Consider the following 21889-nt stretch of genomic DNA (forward strand, 5'->3'; position numbering starts at 1 on the left):
TTCTCCAATTCCAGTCGGCGTGGTTGTGGGGGAGAGATCATTCCCTAAGCCCCTCCTGTGTGGGATGGTGCCACTCTCCCCTCCTTTCCAACTTCTACATGAAATCACTGAGTTACATTATGCATAATTTTGGGATTTGGTATCATCAGTATGCTGATGATACCCAATTCTGTCTTTCACCATGGGCCAGATGAGTGAGGCTGTCAGGTCTGCCCCTGTGCATGGAAGTTGGATGGGGAAGAACTGTCTCTGATGTAATCCTACTAGACTGAGTGGCTGTAAGTGTCTGAACTGCCCAGATTTAGAGATACCATCTTTTGCCTTGGAGTTGCATTTCTCCCTTCAAGGTCAGTATGAAACTTGGGGGTCTTCCTGAACTGAGAGCTTCTGCTTGAAGAGCAGATGTTAGCTGTGACTAGGAAGGCTTTTGCACAACTCCATCTGATGCAGCTATTATGCCCTTTCCTAGATCAGAGGGCTGGGGGGCTCTTTAGCTCATACTAATCAACTTGTGGCTTGACAACTACAATGCTCTCTGCATGGGGTTGCTCTTGAAGATCACCTAGACTGCTTCAACTAGTCCAGGCATGTCAAACTGCTGACCCACGGGCCGGATGCGTCACACCGAAACCGCACCCACCCCATTGCTGGCAACGGGGAAAAAGTCCCAAGACGTCAAGTGATGTCGCAAGTTTGAAATACCTGAACTAGTCCAAAATGCGGCAGCGTGGGAGAGAGAGACTCCATACTTCCTTTTGCTTGTCATCTTTTTTTCCCCTTTTTAAATGTTTTATTATAATTTCTTTGTTTCTTGTGAGTCGGGTAGCATACAGTTTTAATTGATGGTGATGATGATTAGATTTCACTTCATAATTATTCAGTGCATGCCAATTTATAGATTTCCCATTCAACATTTTATATACTACTGATATTAGACCTTTTCTTGTCCTAATGTGGTTGGTGTGTGTGAATATACTAGTATTTCAGGGGAATTTAGTTAACATTTTTCAAATGGCTTGATTTTTACAATTATATTTTAACTCTCCCAAAGGAGCATAGGTAGTATCCAGTTTTATCTTCGCAACCTAATCACAATCCCATTTTGGCTGTAGGGATTCATTCTTTCCAGCCTATTAGGTCATTCAAAGTAATGACAAATTTGTACTTCCTAAATTCTAACGTCCTTCATCTGCATATCTGAAGTATTCTTAGCATATTGAAATGTGGAGAATGCATTCCTGTAGACATATTTGGTAATACAAAATAATTAGCTATACAAATATTTGTGCTTTAAGAAAACTTTGTAACTAGTAGATTTTGAGTAAATATAATTTCTATCTGCATTCTCTAGGTGACAATATCTAGCAGGTTAATTAATGGAAAATTGGATTTACTTCAGTCAAATGACTGGAGTTGCTGAGTTTATAAAACATAGAATTATGGCCACATTTTAATTCCTGACCTGTGCTCTTGATTAATGTTAAGTGTACAATTCATTAAATGGCTTTGGTGATATGTGGTAGGAATGAGGAAACTTTTCCTCCAGATATTATAGAAATATAATTGTCAACAGTCTCATTGAGTATGGTCATTGATGAGAAATGCTAGGAAATATAATTATGCATTATCTTGAGGAATAGACTTTTGTTCTTCTAGTGCCTAAGGATTGCACTGTGTAGAATGTTCCCATGTGACTAGGTCTTTAATGAACTGATAATATCCATAAATGAATGGATGCTCAATTATAAATGCCCTCATCTAAGTGCAGGCTTGCGTGCCTTATTCCAGACTTATTAAAAACACCTATTTCTGGTTCAATTTCATAAACTGAAACGAATTTGTTGTTTTTTTAAATAAATCAGTTTATTGTAATATTATTGTTAAAGTCTAACTATAATTTACACTATTTGGAAATATGAAACTGTCTTAAGAGATTACAAAGATTCTGTCATCAGCAGAAAATGCATTGTGCGTGCATGTGCACATTTTTTGTTTTAATTTTCACAATTGGCATATCTATGGGTGGCCCATTTTTCATGGTATTTTGATTAAAAATTTGAAGATCTGCTTATCTACAGATGGGCCTATGTGCCAATATGATGGGGATAAATGGGATTTTAACAAAACCAGGGGAAAACCTACTGTATACACCAGTGATGGCGAACCTTTTAGAGACTGAGTGCCCAAACTGCAACCCAAAACCCACTTATTTATCGCAAAGTGCCAACGTGGCAATGTAACCTGAATACTGAGGTTTTAGTTTAGAAAAAAACAACTTATACATTAACATCTTTTGTCTTAAAAGAAAAACACAATAACAAAGCTTTCAATGATATAAACAACTTTTTATTGAAAGGTAAAAGTTTGCATTTGGCATGCTTTTGAACAATTAATGTGATTTTTGCTGTTGTATGCATGCTGATATTTTGTCTAACCTTGGCTCATACTTTGTAAGTTTGAGAGCAACACATGCAGCACTCAGGTCATCTGTTAGTCTGTTTCTGGTGTCAGATTTGATGTAGCTCAAAGCTGAAAACAGCTGCTCAGAAGCATAAGATGATCCAAACAAAGTAACAAAAGCAATCCCAAGTACTTTCATTGACTTGAAATTATTTGGCAGAGAATTCCACACGTTAAGAATTTCATTTTCAGAACTAACTCTGCTGTCCTTTGTCATCCTTGTTTTCGCAGGATTGCTCTCAATAAGAGCGAGGCGCGCTTTGGCTCCATTTTCGCCAGGAAGCGGCTTGGGAAATGGCTTTTTCCTGGTGAAAACAAGCCTCCGAGCCCTGATGCTGGCGGAGTGAGGCAGTGGAGGCCAGAGCAGACCTTTCCCCGTCTCCCCTCGCTTCCCCAAAGCCTCCCTTCACTAACCTCCTTTCCAGCTCTGTTCTCCACCACTGCATGCAGGGTAACAAAATAAGCTTGTGGAACTACCGGTTAAAAAAAAAAGTTCAACCAGACCTTCCAACTTTCCGAGATCTTTTTTTTTTTCACGATAAGTTGGTGGAGATCTGGCAGAGACTGCAAGCTCCGTATGCCTGGAATGGGGCGCTTGAGAAATGGAGCCTTCTGCCAGATCTCTGTTGGGATAAAAAAAATGTTTCCGCACCTATGGAGTGCTTCCAAACGCAGGGACTGGCTGCGTTTGGAAGCGCTCTATAGGAGCTAAAAGACTTTATCCCAACGGAGATCTGGCAGAGACTACAAGCTCTTTGGCTATGTTTTCGGAGGATTGCTCTTAAAAAGAGCGAGGCGTGCTCACTCCGGAAGCTTGTTTTGGCTAGGAAGAGTCTTGAGAAATGGCTTTTTCCTGCGAAAACTTAGCCAAAGACCAAGGCGCGCGGGCCCACAGAGAGGGCTCTGAGTGCCCCGCTCTGGCACGCGTGCCATAGGTTCGCCACCACTGGTATATACTTTTGGATAAGCCCATCTGCAGATAATTTGAACCCAATTTTGGGAGTGTTATTTTGGCACCTAAAATTCTCAACTTACCTAAAAGTAGACACTAGTTACAGTATAAAGAGAGGTTAAATTTTGAGTGGTTCAGATGAACTTTCCATCGACACTACATGTAGTCCTTGACTTGTGACCATTTGCTTAGCAACTTTTCAAAGTTATGACAACCCCCCCTCCCGTGGTCACATGACTACATTTCAGGAACAATCACAGGGTTTGCTTAATGACCATCACAAAAAAGGTTATGACCATCACAAAAAAGGTTATAAAATTGTGACAGTCATGTGGGAGACCCAGTTTATAACCATCAGAACTTCCAATCTGTCAATTTTCAGAAAGTAATCTCAGTTCAGTAAGGATAGATGATGCCCAAGGTGAAGTATCAAATTCAGACTAATGCTAGAAATCACAAGAGAGAAGACATTTTTAGTAATTTGGGGGGCCACCCTGAGAATGGTCTCCAAATGAGTTGCAACTTCCATGGTGTTGGCAACTGAGCAATAATTTGGCATGAGACATATACCTTTATCAAGCATTTGTCTCCATGAAAGTTTCCTTTGGATGCATGGTGCAGTTATAAAGCCTTGGCCCACGTTCCATCTTTGTTCTGCTTTAATTTGTTTTAATATAGCTTCATTGTTGGCTCCTTCTTCAGGGCCTGAGAACAGCAGTTAATGTGAGGCACCATTTTGGTTACCAGAAGTTGGACCCAATCTAAAAGCTTGTTAGAACATGCAGAATTGTCCTCTATATGCAGTATAAATATGTGGTTCTTATAACTCATTTTCTTTGTTGCACTTCGGTGTTACTGGCTTATAGATAATTGTTGAAATGGTTATTCTTGTAGATGAAGTTAATAGGCCACTGAATTAGGTGGGGCTATTCCACAGGATATGGAAATTTAAGCTCTGCTTTCTGACTAGAAGAATTAGCTCTTTCCTATCAGATCCATTTTCCAGAGAACAGAACAACTTTTTATGGTAAGTCACGTGCCATTTTATAATTAATTGCCAGTTTATTCTTAACTTACATGAAGCTTATTTTTTTAGAGAAATGTTCTAACTGAAGTTAAGGCATTAGGAAATTAGACAGTAAAATGTGTAATTGATGTTAAGATGTGTGTATGTTGGTGTAGGTGCGTGCATGAATGTGCCTTCAAGTCATTGTTGACCGCTTGAACATGATCTTGCAGTTTAATGGCAAGATTTCAGAGGTGGCTTCCCATTGCCTGCTTGTTAGGGCTGAGAGAGAGTGGCTGGCCCAAAGACTAGAACTCACTGTCTTCTGGTTTCTAGCCTGATGCCTCAGCCACTACAACCACAAACTGGCTTTCTTAAAACATTAGTAGCCATATAAATGTATCGTGTTTATCAAGTTTTATTTTAGAAAAATAAATCTTATCTTCTGATAACAGTGCTGTAGGATATAAAATAAATATAGCTTTTAATCTGGTTGAAATCCAATTGCCAGTGCAGAATGTTGATTAATTTAAGCAATCACACATGTTTGCAGTTATTGTCACCTTTTATGGATTTGGTGTCAGGAAACTCACATTCAGATGGAGAGACATTTACTTCCTCTTTATACATGTGTAGCAGCCAAGGGAAGTAACAAGACATAGTACTGATTAGCTGTTCAGATGGAAAAATGACGGAATTAATGCTTTTTTTAAATGAAATGGCAATGAACGCAATGGCTAGTTTTTTGCATATGTATGCACCTAGAAGTTTATTATTTGATTACCGATTGGGGTTGGAGCTGACATCATATAATGATGACTCTATCCTCACCTGAAAGGATTTCAATTCTAACTCCTTCCAAGAGCTAGAGATTTGTTCCTAGGCCCATCCTTTCGACCAGCCTTATTTCTCAGTGTCCTTGTTGTTCACATTTTCTTACATGTTCTGTAGGTTGTGGTTGGAGCTGTACTTTTCCCTTGGGTTTCTTGCCTGAAGCCTTGCTCTCTTTCATCTACTTGTCATTACTGCACTTTCGTCCTGCTTTGGGGGGAAATGCAAGGATTTGGCATTTGCTTATTCACTAGAAAAAGAATTTACTTGAACTTTTATAAAATGTAGCAAGTGACTCCAGTTGCTGAACCTGCTTGTATAGTATGACCCAATATTAATAATTATCATTGATATGTGGCACAATTTGAGTTAAATTGTACAATGTGTGGATCTCTTGAAGAGTAGACGGCTAATGCCCATTTTGCCGCATCCACATTGTAATTTCTACAGCTTTTTTTCTTGGGGAGCTAAATTGACAGAATGGGACAATTAACTGGGTTCTGAGGTTTCCATTATTGGCGGATGAGGTTGAGACAGTTTAACTCTATGCAAGACTGGTTGTATTTTGGGCTCAGTCCTGCTCTGGAGGGAGAATAGAAAGTTGACTGGATCAATTAATGTTCCTTTTCAATGATATACTAACTATCCTTCTCCAGCACAGGAGATGGAGAATCCACCAATGGGTTTAGACTGTGTTCCTGCCCAATCAGATCAAGTCAGCCAAACCTGCTACGCCTGTCCTGGACTAGGGTGCCCCAGTCTCGACTTGATCTTGCCCAGGACAGACATGCAAGTTTGGCTCATAGGCGGGTAGATCAGTCCCATTGGTGGATTTTCCATTTTACCTCAGTCTCCTGAGCAGCGCTGGGATCAGCACTGCTCCAGTCTGACTGGTTATCCTTCTCTTCTTCCAGTGATATGGTTGAACATGATGAGAGAACCGAATCTGTAAGAGGTTACCAAGTGCTTATAGCAATGTATAATTTCTAGTAGCTGATCCAGCTTGCAGTTAGGAATGGTAAATTATTTTTCTGAATCAGATAAAATTAGAAAAATGCATTATAAATATTTCTAATTCATGATGGTTCAGAAAGGATACAGAACATTCTATTAAAACCCGTGGTGGTGCAGTGGTTAGAATGCAGTATTGCAGGCTAATTTGATTCTGAACGGCTCAAGGTTGACTCAGCCTTCCATCCTTCCGAGGTTGGTAAAATGAGGACCCAGATTGTTGGGGGCAATAGGCTGACTCTGTAAACCACTTAGGCTGTAAAGCACTGTGAAGTGATATATAAGTCTAAGTGCTATTTGTTATTGCTATTATTGTACAGAATCTTATTACAGATTGTATAGCATGCATCATGCTTTCCGTGTGTGTGTGTGTGTCTGAGAGAGAACTACTACTATTACTACTGAGATGCCATTCACAAGGTCTTGATTATTAATATCTGACACTCAGAAGCTTTAAAATAAAAGAAAGCTAGCAGATACCTAATTATTGTTTTTATTGCTGATGCAGGATATTTTATTAGAGAAACAGGATGTAAAACTACATTTTGAGAAATTGTTTTTCTGGAGTTTTGTTACAAGCATAATTTTGAGAAATTTAAAGTAACTGCCCTCATTAGCATTGTTGCTATATCTCTTAATTAACAAAAACAAATTATTATGTTCTCTGAAGTTCAACCCAATGCAGCCTGTTTAGCCTTCTATATATGCTAGGAAAAAAGCCTACAATTTTCATTTCTGCTCATTCTGACTGGAATGTGAAAAGGAAAGACAGATAAAGCAAGGTATGAACTGATAAGATTAAACTGATTGTGCCGACATAATGTACCGTAACACCACTTACTTGAACTCCCTTTCTTATGTCTTTTTCCATGAAAAAGTCAGTAATATCATGTAAAATGTAGAGTTAACTACTTGCTTGTAGAAGCTATAAGAAACACAATTAAAACTTGAGTAGCAAAAACAGGAACAACAACAACAAAAATCAACCTTGTTACTGTATTAATTTGCTGTTCATCCCACAGTTAAGCAGCTATATAGATCATAAACTTCCACAATTATATTGAAATTTAATACAGTTCAAAGTTATTAGAAAATATTGGCTGGAAACACTATTAGTAATAAAAAGGCTCACTGCCATTTTAATATTGAATAGCCAGTATTTCTTGCATACTGATACGTATTTATGTGTGCTTGCATGCAAGACAGCTCTTTATGAATACTCACGTTAGTCTTTGCTGGCATAGCTGAATTAATAGTTGACATAGTTAATCAAGAAAGAACCAAGAATATTACTTACCACTACCTTTCCTTGGACAAGTTTTGGTTCCTACTAAGCTAGATGATGTCCCCTAATCCTGTCCTTACTGGGAAACCTTAAATAAAAACACTTCAGTATGTGTATAAATGCCCAACAGTGAAGTTCTACTTAAAAATGAATGTTTAAGATGTCACCAAAATATTCATAAAAAATTCAAGGTAGTTTCTGATTATTTTCTGGAAACATGCCAGATAAACTCATACTAGAAGCAAATAAATTAAGATACCTACAGGCTAAGATAATTTCTTTGCAATATGGAGCAGATGGCAAATGATTTAATTAGGGGTGAAAAAAATTGCTGGCTTTACAATTCCACTTGCTCAAGGTGTTGTTTTATAAAATAGAGTATGAACACTGTGATGTCAATCTAATACACTTTGAGATCTTGGCAGCTACTAAAATGAAATTATAGCCATATTTAAAGAAAACACAAGAAAACAAATCTCAAAAGATGGGTTAAATTTAAGCCTGGTCTATCTGTCCTCTACATGTGCATTGCTTCAAGCTTCACAAATAGCAGTTATCACAAATTTTCAGCCCTGACAGTATTTCTGAATTCTAAAGCACTTTTGAGAATCAAATCTTTCACATTTCCACTTTTCACTACGATGTGTTTATGAAAAGTCATAGGAGCAGCCCATTCATAGCTTTCTTCATTATGGAGTTAACAGTAGTGTACTAGTACTACTTTTACAGTAAATAGAATCATGGAAATCTGAAATTCATCCCCCTTGCTATAAGCCATGGGTGTCAAACTCGATCGTGTTGATGTATCGCGATGTTTTTTGCCTTTGCGGAGCCGGGGTGGGTGTGGCCTGTGAGTGACGCATCTGGCCCGTGGGCCACCAGTTTGACACCCCTGCTATAAGCAGTCAGCACTGTTAAGGATGAATACGTAGGTCATCTTTTAGGCCACAAATGAACATCTTTCCTCCAGTCAGGAGTTGATCCTTGTCAATCTGTTTTAGGCCTCTGAGGGTTGTAGAGGTCGTGGCAGTGACATCACCAGAAGCTGTGTCACTACATTTTTTTTGGCCTTCCTTTTAAAAATGCTTTTAGTAGAGGTTGTTTTAAAGCAAAATATATGGATTAACCCTATCAGAGGTTATAACGTTTGGTTTTCTTAACCTGAAAAGTCATCCTGCTGCTAATCAAATGATTGGCTGCTAAACTTCACAAGCACCATCTTTGGAGAGTCTGATGGTCAGAAAGTGTGTTTGGGGCCACGGGCGAGCTATAGGCTATTGAGTTGCTCACCCTCTAGTTCAGGGGTGTCAAACTGGCAGCCCACAGGCTGGACGCATCACCCATCCCATTGGCGGCAATGGGAGAAAAAGCTCCGATACGTCACATGAGGTCACATGATGTTGCAAGTTTGACATGTCTGCTTTAGTTCAATTGGCATGCTTCAGATCCAACAACAATGGCTTTGTACCAGATGTGAGGAGATATTCTTTGCACAGTTCCATTTACACTATGTGAATCCAGCAAGGAAAAGCCTCCTTCAGTTAAGACTGAATACCCAGGTCGGGGGTGGGCAACCTTGGCTCTTTTATGACTGTGAACTTCAACTCCCAGAATTCCTGAGCCAGCCATGCTGGCTCAGGAATTCTGGGAGTTGAAGTCCACGAGTCATAAAGAGCTACGGTTGCCTACCCTTGACCCAGGTTATCTCACAATGGTTTGCAATGCTAAAGAATAGAAGTCACCCAAGTCCATCTAATGGAAGTTCACTGCCCGCAGTTATTTTTGTTCTTAATGGAGATCTAAGGGCCACAAAGGTCAAAAACATGATCATTCAAGTCCACAGAATGGACTCTAGATAAGAAAAACCTCTGATATTCCCCTCTGTGGTAAACTGCTAATGTTGTGGCTGAAAAAAAAATCAGGAGAAAAATGGGAGTGTAGCCTTAGATGATGCACATTATCAAGAGGCAATGAAGTTGACACTTAACAATTTCTGTATTCTTTTAATATGCTATACATGGCTGTTCACCTAAATAGTTATTTTAAAAGAACAAAAATAATTACAGCAACAACCTTCATATGAAAAAATTGTTTCTGTTTGGAGTCATTTGTGAACAAGATCATTTATTTATTTGATGTTTATTCCACCTTTATTATTTTGTAAGTAATGCAAGGCAGGAAATGTACATAATACTCCTTCCTCCTCCTATTTTCCCCACAACAATAATCTTATCTGGGGGTAGGATCAAACCCATTGTTACCTCCGATGAATTGCCATTGTTATTTCCAATGAATATAAAGGCAAGCTTCAGCACTGGACCATTTGGTAGGGTTAAAATGAGCTTCACGGGCTGTAAATTTTGTCTTGCCAAGTGTTCCTGTTCAAATTAATCCAGTTTACCACATCTAGACAATTTCAATACCATGTCTGCGCTAAATTGATTTCTTCCAAAGGGTTCTTTTACGCATGTTCTGACAAGTATTCACGTTTTGCCCAAGGTAACACAGGAGAAACCTTCAATTTCATTGCTTACCCTTCGCAAAAAGTAACGTGTTCCTTTATCTTTGTTGTTTAACTGAGAACTTATTGTTGCTAGCTGATTTCTGAGGAAAGCGGATAAAGTCCAGTTTGTGTTTTTCGCCGGAAAACTGTCAGGCCAAGAAGAAGATTGTTGATTCTCTCGTCTATCAGACTCCAAGGCAATTGATGACATTACATGGGCCACGCATTCCGGATCTGCTGAGCCCCATAAAAATCAATAGTTTTCCATTATCGGGTCTGGCTGGGTCACTAGCCTGTCAATGAGCTGTTACAATTACCGTCCAAGGGTGAACCTAACCAGTCAATTGCTGCTGACAAGAAGAAAACATGCTGACAGGCCAACACCAACAGAGCAAGTCAGAAGGCAGATTTGCACTTCATCAAAAGAGGCTGAGAGCAGCAAGGCCATTGACAAGATGTAGGGCACGTACCAGGGTGACTCTGGAACTAAACCTCAACCTGATACATGCCCACACAGCTGAAGGCTGTTCTCTTGGTATTTCCTCTCCTGATCAGGTTCATTGTGACATCCCAGAAATGTGAGCCTTTTGAAAATTCTGACTTAAAATGGGCCCTGAGGGAACTTCCTTTAAGTTCAAACGTTGGCTGAAGAGCCGAGAGGTTTGCCATCTAATTTTGCCTGACTCCTTGTCTAATAATGACTTCCAAGTTAATCTGGAATCTGCTATAAAGGTAATGGAATTATCCTAATATGATGATATTTAAACTTTTAATAAACTTAAAATGTTACATCCATATTTTTACATTTTATGACTCTGGTTCTGTGTCTTTCAACATTCAGATTACATTGGCTTTCTCAGCAATTAATAGGAAGGAAGGAAAGGAAGGAAGGAAGGAAGGAAGGAAGGAAGGAAGGAAGGAAGGAAGGAAGGAAGGAAGGAAGGAAGGAAGGAAGGAAGGAAAGAAAGAAAAAAGAAAAATTGGGGGAGGGAGAAGGAAATAAAAATGAAATTTCTTTTAAATCTAGAGCTGTAAAGCACTTTGCTCAGAAGTTATAATGAGAAGTAGTCCTGTGACTTTCGTGGTTCAAACTTCATCAGGTTTCTTACAGTATTAATTAAAAAGAACTTTTTAAAATAAAATGATACACAGTTTATCCCCCCCCCCTTTCCCCGCCCCTCCTCCTCCTCCTCCCATGTGAGTCTTTTGGGCTGAAGGGAATTCAGGTTAATATGTTGACAAGCTTAACAATGTAGGGTCATGTTGCACCGTATGCTCGGCTGCTGTGCTTGAGCACCGCCTCTGACAGGTTCCCTGATCAGCCACTGCCCTTAAGGCAGAGGCAAAAGAGAGGGATTTTAATTACTGCTGCAGCGCAGGATTTGCCAGCATTAAATAGAGACATAATTAGGCCTCTGAATTTTAATAATTGTCCTAGCTAATTGGGCAGACAAGTGCGTTTCAGCAGCATGGCGTGATTAGATAATTAGTACTTCCAAATGACAAAATTGGGCTCTTGATTACAGAGTTGAGAAAAATGAATTGGGGGGCAGGATTGCTCTGGGGGGGAGGGGTCGGCAGGAGGAGCAAGGCAGTGTCTCTTGATGAATCCATTAGAAGAACATTTAGGGAAGTGGGCAATTTGGTGTCAGCATTCAAAGAGGCTGGAGGTTGAGCCCACTTTGCAGGAATGCCTTTTGATATGCCCAGGTCAACTGCCTTGAGAACACCCATACCTACTACAAACAGTGATATTGTTTCAGAGCCTCTCCGTGTTCCTTCAGCATCCATGAATATGTTAATTGACATTCCTTTAAGAAGTCCTTTCCTAGAGCTCTTGATGATACATGAGGAAGGTGATGTTTGCCCTATCCTACTCCCCCCCCCTCTGGCCACTCACTCATTTTCACACTAAGCTTTCTATAACTGGCAGGCCTCAAAAGGTTTAGACAGCAGGTGAAGGAAATGAAAGAATTGGATTCATAAGATACTTAAGTGGACCAAGAAATGGAAATGAGGGCAAGTGGATGTTGCAACTGATGTAGCTAGTCCTTCACAAGCGCGAACAAATGTTGCACCATCTGCCATTCTACTCTGCCCTCATATGGGCCATGAGCATGCCCAGTTTTCACTGAATTGGTTTTAACGTCCTCTTCTATTCAGAAGTTGTTATTAAAATACACTTGTGAGCCACAAGCATCCCAAAATTTGTTGACCCCTCCATCATATGCATAGAAGGACCCTAGAAAGTTGATACCCAAATCAAGAGGAGGGAGATTCAACTTCTAGCCTATTTACCGTCACTGAAGTTCTCTGCATGACTTTGGGCCAATCATTCTCAGCCCAGTTTACCTTGTCAGCTGGTGGTTCTGGGGAGAAATGGGGAAAGGCCATATTCAATTGTTTCCCATAGTTGCTGATGGATAGGCAGGATACGAGTATCTAAGCAATTAATTAAAAATAACCAGAGCTTCTGTAAACCGAAAAACATATCTTTTCTCTTCTGCCCATTCAACAAATGACAGTGATGATATACTCAAGGTATAATATAAACCCAATAATTTAACAATAGTTTGGACTTCTTCACTTTATGAAAAAAGAGTGGATGAGGTAGTATTCGATAACAGATTAAATATAAATACATATATTTATCCATAATATATTATAACTTGGAATTCTCTAGCAAAATTAGTTGGCAATATATCATAGGCAGATACAGAATACAATTAATTTGGAGTTAACTATCAAAAGATAGGTGGTGGCCATAAATTTAGTTCACTAAGGGCAGTTCTATAATTAAATGGTTATATGGAATTTACATATTTTGAGGCAGTTCACCCTGAATATTAGTGATTCGAGGAGGAGATGATGATTAATCCACAGGTTATTTTGGAATAGAACAGATTTTCTTTTGCAGTTGTGGATACAATTCCATTCCCACAGTGTTATTCAACAAGGAACCAGTCTGAATATGTTCTCATATGTTGTCTCAAAAGCGCTTTTTTTCAAAGGGCAACTGGACTGTTGTGGGTTTTTTCCACTTCTTTTTCTTGAAGAAGAAGAAAATGTTTTGCTTCTCATCCAAGAAGCTTCATCAGAAAAAAAAAACACCAGTTGCCTTTTGAAAAAAAAAAGCATCTTTGAAACAACTATGACCTGGATGACTGAGAATCTTCCCAGAAGTTCTCATATGTCTATTCCATGGATTCCTTGTTCATCTCTCCCAAGGCAATTTTGATATGCATGTTATCACTTCTGTAGATAAATATTAGTTGACTTTCTTGCATGTATAAGGTGTGAAAAAAATATGTTGGAAAGATACAGAAACTCCATGAGCAATCTACAACTTTCGATATCTCGCCCACACAGGTAAATGTTACAATATTGTTGGTCAAGTGATTATAAAATATATACAAGTTAATCCTCCAGATACTTAATTTATAATGGTTAACTCTACACATTAAAGTCCAAGGTAATCATAACTTTCTTTTGATGCATTTCTCCCTGGCTTGGTGCCTTCTAGCTATGTTAGAGCTACACTGCTAAAATGTCCAGCCAGTTATGATCAATAACTGCTGCAGTATGTGATCCCACAAAAGCATTTAATGCTTCCAAGCAGACGGCCCTAGCTCTCTAGGTTTTTATTTTAAAAAATAGCTGTAGAAACATGGCGGCCTCACATGGGGGAGATAATCTCTCTCCTCCCCCATGCCAATAAAAATCTGTAATAAAATATAGCAATGATGTGATTTAAAACAAACGCCTTGAAATACCCAATATGTGCAAAGGGAATGGAAACTTGAAGGAGCTGCAAACAGATAGAAACTAATTTTCTTCTGCAAGCATTACCAAAAGCATACAAATAGGGCGCCATAACACATAAACAAAGCACTTTGAATGGTTGGGGGAAAGCCTCTGAAGAAAACCATGGCAAAACATATTGGTGGCACCAATGTATAAAATGCCACCTTAAACACTGGCACCACTGTATAAAATACCAGCCTCAAAGCAAGTACAGAAGATTTATTATTGCTTTTATGGTCACAGAAGATTTAGGATTGCCCTATGGCAGGTGGAGCATGGTAGAAAAAACAACAAAGCCACACATATCTGAATAATTACTGGATCTTGTTCCTTAAGGCAGGCAGGCAGGCATGTAGGTAGGTAGATGGATGGATGGATGGAGATAGATATTTGAAGATAGATTAGGTAGGTAGGTAGGTAAATAAAGATAGATATTTGAAGATTAGATAGATTAGATTAGGGCTTTTCAACCTTTTCACCCATTGTACCACTTTTAGGATATGGCAATATTCGAGTACCACCAGTTGCCTAGCAAGGTGTCAAAAACTTGACCAAAAAAAAAAGGAAAAAAGTGATAAAGTACAGGTAGTCCTCGACTTACAACAGTTCGCTTAGTGACTGTTCGAAGTTACAATGGCACTGAAAAAAGTGCCCCCCAAGGCACAGCCGAGCAAGACACCTGCCTGTCCACCCGGCGGTGCTCTTCCTCCTGTCCGAGGTTTTCATTGTTGTGAGCATTTCTGTTGAGGATTGGCAGCGGGGGTGGGGTGAGGGGGTGTTTGGTTTTTATTCCCCCCGTCTGCTGGGTGGTTGCAGCAGGTTTTGGTCACTTCACATGACCCTGGGACACTGTGACCGTCATAAATATGAATCAATTGCCAAGCATCTGAATGTAAATCACAAGACCCTGGAGATGTTGCAACACTCCAGCTGATCGGCGCTTCTGGGCTCAGCAGAAGCACCAGAATCAGCGCCGAGCTCCAGCTGGAGCCTGGCGCGTATCCTGGCGCTTCTGCTGAGCCCTGAGAGCCCTGCAGCTCCAGCCATCTCTCGCTCAGGCTTGTGCGGTGCTGCCCACCGGTTCAGCTCATTCCCCTCCCCCACTACCATTTTTCTAGGATGGTCGCGTACCACCTGCCAGGTGCCAATGTACCACAGGTGGTACCCGTACCACTGGTTGAAAAGCCCTGGATTAGGTAGGTAGGTAGGTAGGTAGGTAGGTAGGTAGATAGATAGATAGATAGATAGATAGATAGATAGATAGATAGATAGATAGATAGATAGATAGATAGATAGATAGATAGGGTAATGAAACGTCTGCAAGAAAACAATCAAGTTCAGAGAGCATCAAGGACATTTCAGGCATAGATATGGATAGATAGTTGATAGATAGCTAGATAGCCAGACAGCCACTTACTATATGATTCTCTTTGAGAGAATATCTGGAAATGGCTTTTGGTTTGATTTCCGCATGAAGCAAAAACGTACCTTATTTTAAGGAAGGTGTTTCACTGTCTTTGGTTAGATCACTTTCTCTGGCCATGATTGGTTTTGACCATTTGGCCAAACAAGTGGCCATGTTCGGATTCCTTCCAAAGAGCACCTACATTCATGCATCATAAATTAAGTAGCACAGAGGTGGGGAACGTGTGTCTCTTGACAACCAGCTGAACAACAACCAAGCATCCATCCTATCGCTACTTGTGAAAGTTGTGGAAGTACAATGCGCCGACATCTGGAAGGACACAGGTTCCCTATTGGGATTTAGTGAAATTTGTAAATGTTTTCGTTGAGTACCAGACCACATGCCTATATTTTAATACAATTGATTTGACCGTTGCCTCCATTTCAAACATTGGCTGCCTGGCCACAAGTTAAGTACTCTGCTGCTAAAGTCGCATAGCCCCTCTGGATACACAGAACTGGAAATACGAGTCTCTGAATTTTTCAGGCCATATGCATTAAACACAACTTGAAGTAAGAATCAAACTTAAAATAACAACTGTGGAGTCAACAATTCTGGAAGAAAAAAAAAATCATGGACGCCTGAGAGGAATGGGGGGGATAAGGATCTAGATTTGTTGCTGTTTTTATGGAGAGGGAGGGACTTGTATGATTTTTGGCCGCTGCTCTGGGATTCTTTTAGAAGGAACTGGACTACAGAGCCTTTCAGAAAATTGTTGCTATTCTAAGCAACATTATCATTTCCCTGCATTGTTCGAATAAAGGAGTGCTTTGCAATTTGACCAACACTTGACTCATTTAACTGACCTGTAGATATCCATGTATTATAAACTGTGAGGGGGAGAAAGCCAACATTCAAAAAAATGCAGTAATTTCCCACCTCTCCATACTGATATCTTTCAGATATGTCGGATTACAAATCCCATCATCCATAGCCCACCCAACCTTTGGAAAGATTAGATTGATCATCAAAAGTTTGTTTTTTAAAGGTATGTTCTTTCTCAAAGAAAAATCAGATTTCTTCATCAAGAATTCCGCCCCCCCCCCACTGAAATATCTTAAATCTCTACCTGGCAAGAATTTGGCTGCCATTTTAACTTTCCTTTTGAGTCCTAAATATAAAAGGTAACATCCATAGAAAGAAAGCGCAACATCAGACTGTCATAAACATTTCATCTTCCTCTACAATGCCAGGATTCTTCCCCCACCCCCACCCCCACCTCCTCTTTCCCCCCAAGAACTGCTTTTATCACTCAACTCTCCTTGTTGGCTCTGATTGCAGAAAATGCACCTTATAAATATATGATAACCATCCTGTAATAGGGAGTGTGACAATTTACTTCACAGTGCATTTCAGGCTGCTAATTGATCGTTTCAGTCCGGGGACTATGCAGAATAAATTACAGCCATCAAAAGGATATCACAGTTCATTCTTGTAGAATGCCGGCTGTGTCTTTTCTTGCTTGTCTTTTGTTAAATCAACCACGTTCCTGCTGTAACTGGATGGACCTATCGAGCAACTCTCAGCTACCGACGATGGCCACAGGAGGGCGCTCTATTTGCATCCTTTTGCAAACACCGGATTGAGTTTTGAACGGGTAAGGCTGAAACTCTGATTTAGTAATATTCTGGATTATTTATAAATAGCCAGGATTGTACGAGATAGTGACTATCTCAAATTAGCAAGAGAGAAATTCTAATGAGATTCCTCCCACTATCGCCACTCTTCAATTTTTAAGTCCTCTTTTATTTAATGATCAAAGAGGGAACAAACGAGCAGAGTTAATTGTGGGTTAGTAAGCCCCTTAAACACTTAGAAAGGAATTGTTTGTGTTTCTGTCTAGATCTTATTTCTTTATAAGTAATATTTTTTAAAAGTACATCTCAGGATGCTAGTGCATATCAAATACAAACAATTTAATAAAACCCATACATGTAATCTAATGGTAAAATGAAAAGCCACAAGATGTACTTCATCTGAAATTAATGCTTCTATCATATAAAGTAAAAAATATTTTGTACATAAACTAATATATTTAGGAGTATGCTATTAATACAGAAGAATTAATATTTTTATTTAATTAAATGCACCATTTTTTATCTCCAAAGACTTGGTGAGAAATCAATGATTTTCTTAAATAGATACAACACATAGTATATTGCTTCAAATTATATACAAATTCACAGGTAATTATACCTGTGTATAATACCTATATATAACTATATACTTGTGCATAAATTATACACAAATTTTCAGGTAAACCTAGTTCACCATGTTTATAGTAGAGGAATATGCTGGATGTGTTTGAATTTAGAAAGTTTTGTCTAAAGTGTTTGAAAGTTTGAGATGAATAAATAAATCAGGTATTTCTTTGGCAGTCTTGCAAAGAGCTGAAATGATAGTGGTCTTGTATTATGAGGAAAAAAGAATACGTGTGCAAGAACTTTCTATAGAAATCAGATTTAACTTATCATTATTGAAACATATAACAGTTTTTCTTAATTAGCACATCCTTGTTTTTTATTGAAGCTTGTACCTCTTTCTTCCACAACACACCTAATCAAATCTGTTGTGAAGATCACTTATGAAATAATGGTAGGCTCACACAGTTTACTAATCTAAAATCAAACAAACTGGATTATGGTTCAGAAGGCATGAACCAAACCTTTGTGGATTATAAATCTGATTTATGGTTCAACACAAGGGATAGATTCAATCAGTTGTGGCTTATTCAACAAACCATAGTTTGCCATTATAGTATTGTATCAATCTAGTCTTGGATTGAGTGTTATTATTGAGAGTGATACAAAGAAAGACTTCCATATCATGTGAGTGGCTGGTCTGACCAAAATTGGAATAACAATATATTCATAATTAACCTAAATCCACAGTTTTCAGTGGAGTTATTCTAAACATGACTGTCCCAAGGGTGCTTTTTCAAAAGTCTGGACTTTTGAATTGGACTTTGTTTTTCCTGGAAGACATTTTGCTTTTTATCCAAGAAGCTTCAAGCTTCTTCAAGAAAAAATAAAGTCCAGTTGCCTTTTGAAAAAGCACTTTTGGGATAATCATGATCTGGATGACTGAGAATCTCCATAGACATCTAAACATGACTAAATCAGAATATACCCCATTAAAATAGTATCTAAATATAAAAATGCCTGAACTCGTAAAGATAATTCAGAGCATACCATCAGCACTTATCTTCATTTTTTATTCAGGCAAACTCTTGCTGAGGTTAGTGTTAACATTTACTTCAGTCAAAAGACTGCTGTTATGAGTATGAATTGCCAAAACACATAATTCCACTACTGATTATTCATGCTGTGCTAATGAGAAATTATCCTTCTCTAAAATGCAAGAACTCCAGGGCATTGGTTTCAGGAATTTTTTTTTCTTTTCTTCTTCTTCTTAGGAAAATGCCCTTAAGGTTAAAAGGAACTATATATATATACAGTCTACCTAGAATTCTGCACTCATAAAATCTGCCACGGTGAAAATGCAAACCTTTTTGCACAATTTTTGTACAGGCATAACGAAATGTATTTGAAGAAAAGAAAGCCAGGACATCTGAGTGAAGTTTCCGAAATTCCCTGTCAGAAGAAGAGAAAAAGACATCACTGTTGTAGTAAACACAGATGTATATTTTAAAGGTCCATTGCATGACACACGCATCACGTGAAATATATCTTGCCTCAATTTCATCTTCAAACTAATTCACTGACATTTTGTGTCGGCATAGTTTTATATTACCTGCTTGCACCTAAACGATAATACAGATAAAAGTGTTTGCAAACTTAGCATAAATGAATAGGTGAGCAAATGTGAATAAATGAAGGAGAGGGAGGGTTCGCTTATTTTCTCTTGTTACATTAATTAGTGGAAATATACATTTAGCGAGTAAAATTAGCAAAGCTGCGGATATTATTAAATTCTGTTGGGGATATAGAAAGAGAAATTTGTCAACACTCTTTTTCCTTCCTTCCTTCCTTCCTTCCTTCCTTCCTTCCTTCCTTCCTTCCTTCCTTCCTTCCTTCCTTCTTTCCTTCCTTCCTTCCTTCCTTCCTTCCTTCCTTTCCAAAATAATGTTAAGACCTAGGCTAGCACTCTGTATATCCTCAGAACAATCCAATGTACTCTTACAAAAGGAAAATATCAGCTAGCTGCACAAGAAGGACCTGTTTTTTAGGAAAGGAGCAAAAGGAACATAACGCTTTTAATTTTCCTCAGAAAAATCTCTTTGTGAAAATAACTAATGCTCAAATTTACATGGCCTTGGATTTGTCAAAAATTATAGAATCCCAATCATCCAGTTATGACAATCCTAGGCATACCTGCAGCTGCCTTTACCAACCTTGTACCAAAGACAATGTTGTCTGGGGATGATGGGATTTGCAATCTTACTGGGAGGGAGGGAATCAAATAGGAGAAGGCAGCCATATGCCCAAATTTGCCCCTCAAAAGCGAATATTATTTTTCCCCTTTTTCTAAATTTTCTCTCTTCTTCCTTCTACAGTTTTGTTGCAGGATTGAATATAGATGTGATTAAAAAGATCTCCCCCCATGTTTAATACAAAACCCATCCACTGAAATTTTAAAACATAGCTTTTGGCTCTTAACGTTTTTCTGCTTCTCAAGGAAAGAAATGAAATTAAACAGAATTTGATTTAATTTGGGAGGCTATAAAGTTCCCTGCATCTCTTCTGTCGTGCTTTTGTTTTAAAAAAATATTACAGGAAACTCTGTAGAGGGTTTTTGGTACATCTGAAAAAAATTTAACCATCTGAAATTCAGATAATTTGGATATGCCATAATTATAAGATGTCACACTGACATGATATGTAAAGGAGATGCTATTGTATCATCCTGGGAAACAAGGTCTGTACATCTGCTAAGGGTTTTAACAAATAATTCTCAGCCTTCTTTAAAAAACTGCAACTCCTTGTTTCCTCCAAGGAAACCCATGACAATGAAAACTATCATTTAAATTGCTAGTGCAGATGCACTTAACATTACATTCCTCCAAGGACTTGCTAGATCCAAACTTAACATTTTTTTTTTCAAAAAAAACCCCCCGATCATTAAAAAAACAATACCCTGGTCTTCTGTTTAGTAGCTGGCAGTGCACTGTTAACATTCTAAAATATATTTCAAAATGTATTAAAATGTATTGTGATTTTTCTCTGTACAGTTGGAACTGTAATTACATTTAGCACCCAATTTATTTCGGCTTTTTAAAATAGATTACTAAAGCTCTAGCAAAAGCAAAAAGGCTACACCTGTTAAAATTTACAGCCTGTTTTGCTACTTTAGCGTTTTAGTGCTGATAATAGTGTCCCCTTCCTCTTTATCAGCAGCAGAAATGAAACATTTTATTCAAAATTGTTTGCCAATGTACAGTTTTTAGAATTTGGCTTATTGTTCCAGTCCTCGGGAAGCAAAGCGTAGTAGGACACAAGTATGCTCTGCCTTGTGGTGTCAGCTGTACATGGGAAAGCAAAATAGCCTCTTCCAGCCATTTTGTCTTCCTTTCCATCTCATCCATAGGGCTGGCTGGTGTGACTCGATGTCCATGTAAGGCTGTTTAAGGCCAACAGCGTGGCAACTTCTTTCTGAAAGTTGCTTAAAGAAGCCTGAATGTTAAGAAAAGTTGGTTGATGGGAGTTAATTGATTTAATTGGATGCTGCTGTATTAAAATTCCTTTCTGTAATTACTCTTTTTTTTTTTTTAATCTTTTTACATTGTGAGTGAGCATTTTCATTTCTCCTCCCTTTGGAGCAAAGAAGGAGAGATGATTCAGGCTCTTCTAAATAAATAATTCAGCCTTTCTCTCCACACTCCACTCTCTGATCTCTTGCATATGTAAATTCCCCTCCGGCTTCCATATTCAAGGATCATCCGGATTCTTCTTCTCCACTCTCCCTCCCACCCCCCCGCAGAGCATGGTCTCCAGAAGGGGAGGAGTTTGGCTGCCGATGACAAGATAATATTCCCATGCTGAGGCACTAACGAGTCAGTTTCCGGGTGATCTGGCCCAGAATTCCTCCTGCACTTCCAGTTTTCCCAACAAAGAGCCCCCTTCTCTCTTTTAGTGTCTTGGTTATGCACTACAGCAGGGGTCTCCAAACCTGGCGGCTTTAAGACCTGTGGACTTCAATTCCCAGAATTCTCCAGGGCTGGCTGGGGAATTCTGGGAGTTGAAGTCCACGAGTCTTAAGGTTGCCAAAGTTGGACACCTCTGCACTACAGTGTGGTTGCCTAGCTCCGGACATTCCTCCTCTGTTAACAGGTTGTTGCATTCAACCCAGATCAATAGGGATTTTCCCAGGTCCCGGAAGTGGTTCGGGTTCACCATGGCAAGGGAGAATCCGGATTCATCCAACCAGTGAAGTTAAAAAAAAACATAACATTGAACCTGAACTGTCCCTGTGCTAAAATAAGTCATGGAATGCCAGCAGAAGCGCCATGGGTTTTGCGAACCGATGTAATATGGAAAATCAATGCAAGGTACAAATCTCACCCGCCATCTTTGGTATCAATGGATGGTGCATTTTTCATCAAAGATTATATG

This window comes from Protobothrops mucrosquamatus, unplaced genomic scaffold, assembly GCF_001527695.2.
Source record: "Protobothrops mucrosquamatus isolate PMUCROS unplaced genomic scaffold, P.Mucros_1.0 scaffold2070, whole genome shotgun sequence".
NCBI lineage: Eukaryota > Metazoa > Chordata > Lepidosauria > Squamata > Viperidae > Protobothrops > Protobothrops mucrosquamatus.